This window comes from Helianthus annuus, chromosome 17 (genome assembly GCF_002127325.2).
Source record: "Helianthus annuus cultivar XRQ/B chromosome 17, HanXRQr2.0-SUNRISE, whole genome shotgun sequence".
Lineage (NCBI taxonomy): Eukaryota > Viridiplantae > Streptophyta > Magnoliopsida > Asterales > Asteraceae > Helianthus > Helianthus annuus.
Genome location: NC_035449.2, coordinates 181,981,039 through 181,985,739, shown reverse-complemented (window position 1 = coordinate 181,985,739; position 4,701 = coordinate 181,981,039).

Below are 4,701 nucleotides of genomic sequence, written 5' to 3'. Positions count from 1 at the left end.
TCCCAGACATTGAACATATGGGTGGATCAAGAGGAGTGCATTTCGGCCCAGCAATAGTGACTCAGGCATCAGGATCATATTTCCAACCGGCAGGATCCTATACTCAGCATATGGAATCCTTCATGAACTCAGGATCCTCCTTCGTTCCAGGATTATCCCAGGTTCAAGGATCCTCCTTCGTTCCAGGATCATCCCAGGTTCAAGGATCCTCCTTCGGTCCAGGATTATCCCAGGTTCAAGGATCCTCCTTCGTTCCAGGATCATCCCAGGTTCAAGGATCCTCCTTTGTTCCAGGATCATCCCAGGTTCAAGGATCCTTCTTTGTTCCAGGATCATCCCATGTTCAGGGATCCCTTCAGATACCAGGATCCTTGAAGAATTTGCAAACAGGAAGTCCAGATGTCCATCAAGGAGATTTTATTCCAATGCAGACCATTGCTTCCACTAGTCCCTCCATCATCCCAGAATCCCAGCAATATGGATTCACATCCAATGTTCCTAACTTGAACCCGATGGGAGGTAACACTTTTAATAATTCTCTTACCACTAACCATGGATTCATGCAGGATACAGGTATCAACCATGCTATGGCCAGAGAACTGCAAAAACTGAAGGATATGATATCAAGTGTTCCAGGGATAGTCAAACCTATCCCGGAGATTGCAGATGGAAGCCATAAGGTATCTCGTTTTGCACCACCAATTTGTGATGCTGAGATACCCAAAAGATTCCATATCCCTACTATGAAGCTGTATGATGGTACAACGGATCCTGAGGAACACATAGCACAATACAGGGAGAGGATGGAGATCAATCCTATTCCAGAAAGGTTAAAGGAAGCATGCCTGTGCAAGGGATTTGGATCCACTCTTACTGGATCAGCTCTTAAATGGCTGCTAAGTCTTCCCCCTTACTCTATTACTTTGTTTGCTAATTTAGTTAACCTATTCAATAACCAATTTTCTTGTAGCAGAAAATTTGAACGATTGACTAGTGATTTATATAGGATAACTCAGGGTCATAATGAATCATTAAGGGATTATATAACCAAATTTAGTAAAGAATCCTTGGACATTCCCAACTTGGATGTGGCTACAGCTGTTGAGGCCTTCAAGATGGGATTGCTTAAGGATTCATTGTTCTATGATGATCTTGTTATGACACCATGCAGGAACCTAGACGAAGTAAGGACTCGGGCACTCAGGTTCATCCGGCTAGAGGATGACAAGAGGATCCAGGAGAGACAAGTAGGATCCTCAAAACAAGAGAAGCAAGGATCCTCTTTCAAAAGCAACAAATTCAAATCCTATAACAGAACTGACAATCAGAATGTGCATGCTGTAGACCAAGAAGAGGATGATGAAGATTATCCTCCAATTTCTGAATACTGTTTTTCCGTTGATAATCGTGAACTAATCCTTGCAATGCAGAATCTAGGAGAAAAGTCCAGATGGCCCAGAAAAAATGACAAAACAGCCGCAACTAAAGATAAATCAAAGTGGTGTGCATACCATGAAGATTTTGGGCATTTGACAGAGGAATGCATCGCATTACGAAAGGAAATTGGATATCTGCTGAGCAAGGGGCATTTGAAAGAATTGTTGGGAAGAAAAAAGCAAAGGACTCAGGATCCTGAAAGGATCCCTGAGAAAGCTCCAGCTCCTCCAGTAGATGCACAAGTGATCAACTTTATATCTGGAGGATCAGACATCTGTGGTACATCCTTCTCAGCAGCTAAAAGGCATGCAAAGGAAGCTAAAATGGATAACGGAGAAAGACCTATTCGAACATCGAGTGTCTCGGAAGGAAAAATCATAACCTTTGATGAGGATGATAGAATTAACATCTAGGATCCTCATCATGATAGTTTAGTTATTACTCTTTTTATTTCTAACCATTTTGTCCGCAGGATCCTTATTGACGGAGGAAGCTCAGTAAACATTATCCAGCTTGATGTTCTGAAGAAAATGGGTATCCCGGAATCGGATATCACACCAAGATCCTCCGTGCTTGTAGGATTTAGTGGCGAAACTAAGAAAACCCTGGGGTACATCAAACTCCCAATTTACGTGGAAGGATTACATAATTATCAGAAATTTTGTGTTATTGACTGTTTGTCTTGTTGTAATGTTATCCTTGGCAGGCCCTGGATACACGATATGAAGGCAGTCCCATCCACCTACCATCAGTGTGTGAAGCTCCCTAGCCCATGGGGAATGATCAAGATCGATAGTGATCAACAGGAGGCTAAGGATTGTTACACCTCATCAATGAAACCGGCCTCGAAATCAAGGGAGCAATAGCAATTAAAGTATCCTCCAAGGGGTGTCTTGGAGGCAAGAGAGCAGGATGTGGACGAAATCCTCTTGGATCCTGATGATCCTGAATCCAAAATCTACATCGGATCAGGGATCCTTGATAAAATGAAGGAAGACATTGTATCCTTCCTCAAAAGAAGAAAATCTACCTTTGCATGGAATCACGAGGATATGACAGGTATATCTAAGGATATTATCACTCATAAACTTGGCATTGACAGGTCAGTTAAACCAATCCATCAAAAAAGGAGGAAGTTTGCACCAGAAAGAAATGCCATTATCCAGGAAGAGGTAGAAAGATTACTACGAGCAGGTATGATTAGAGAAGTAAAGTATCCAAAATGGCTGGCCAATGTGGTTGTTGTTCAAAAGAAAAATGGAAAGTGGAGGGTATGTGTCGATTTCACTGATTTGAATAAGGCATGTCCCAAGGATCCTTTCCCCTTACCCCACATTGACTCCATGGTGGATGCAACGGCGGGTCATGAACTGTTAACCTTTATGGATGCATCATCTGGATTCCAACAAATTCAGATGGAACCATCTGACCAAGAGGATACGGCTTTTATGACCCCAACAGGTTTATATTGTTATATTGCTATGCCTTTTGGATTAAGAAATGCAGGTGCAACATATCAAAGGCTGGTGAATATGATGTTCAAAGATCAAATTGGACAAACTATGGAAGTGTACATAGACGATATGGTGGTGAAATCCAAAAAAGCTGAGGATCACCTAAGGGACTTGGAGGAAGCATTTGATATCCTTGATAGTTATAACATGAAGCTTAATCCTTCAAAATGTCACTTTGGTGTTAAAGCAGGTAAATTCTTAGGATATATGGTAACCCAGAGGGGCATTGAAGCAAGCCCGTAACAAATCAAAGCATTGGTGAATATCAAATCCCCTGCCAACGCTAAGGATGTGCAAAGGCTAACAGGCAGGATAGCAGCTCTAAACAGATTCATATCCAAATCCTCAGAAAAGTGTAAAGAATTCTATGATATCCTAAGAAAGAACAAGAAATTCGAATGGACTGAAAAGCATGAGAATGCTTTACAAGCCCTAAAAGAATACATGTCCTCAGCCCCAGCATTGATGAAACCAGAAAAAGGGGATGTGTTATCCTTATACCTTGCGGTATCCTCAAAAGCAGTAAGTGCAGTCCTTGTTAAGGATCATGAAGGAACACAATATCCTGTCTATTATGTAAGTATGAGTTTACTTGATGCTGAATCCAGGTATTCACACCTTGAAAAACTTATTCTTGCACTGATTATGGCATCTACTAAACTAAGACATTATTTTGAAACCCATGTTATTGTTGTTAGAACTAATTTCCCAATTAAGAATGTCCTCAGGAAACTAGAGATGTCCGGAAGAATGGCTAAGTGGGCAGTAAAGCTTAGTGCCCATGATATAAGATATGAGCCCAGAACAGCCATCAAATCCCAAGCATTAGCAGACTTTGTGGCTGATTTCAGTAGTGATTTACAAAAGGAAGCCGAATTGGAAGTCCAGCAGCTGGATGAAACTAAGGATCCTTGGATACTACACACTGACGGATCCTCAAATGTTAAAGGCACGGGGCTTCGTATACTACTAAAATCGCCACAGGGGGACATAATACCCCATTCCATAGCTTGTGAGTTCCAAGCCACTAATAATGAGGCTGAGTATGAAGCCTTAATCGCTGGTTTGCAAATTGCTAAGCATATGGGGATCAGGTATCTTGAGGTATACGTGGATTCATTGTTAATCACTAATCACATTAATGGATCCTATGCTGTTAAAGGTGAAAAACTAACCAAATATTTAGAGATAGTCAAAGAATTGGCACTCTCCTTTGTTTCTTTCAGTTTGACACAGGTACCAAGGGAGGAAAATACAGAAGCTGATGCATTGGCCAATCTAGGATCATCTTTGAAGATCCCAGAGGATATAAGTATCCCCATCATCCATATCCTGGCTCCTGCTATTGAAAATCAGGTGGCCATGGAAATAGAAGAAGATACTGCAATGATCCCTAGTGAGGATACTCAATCTTCTTCAGGATCATGGATCTCACCAATCATGAGATACTTACAACACGGGGAGATTCCTATGGGAGAAAATCCTAGGGCTTTCAGAATTAAGGTATCTCAATTCACAATCTTAAATAATATGCTGTATAAGCGATCTCTTGCAGGACCATATTTGAGATGTATCGAGGATCCTGAAGTTCAAGAAGTTTTAAAAGACTTCCATGAAGGAGATTGTGGAAACCACACTGGGGGCAGGACATTGTTCTCAAGGATCTTAAGGACAGGATACTACTGGCCAACTATGAAAAGGGATGTTGTGGAGTATGCTAAGAAGTGTGATCCTTGTCAAAGACACAGCA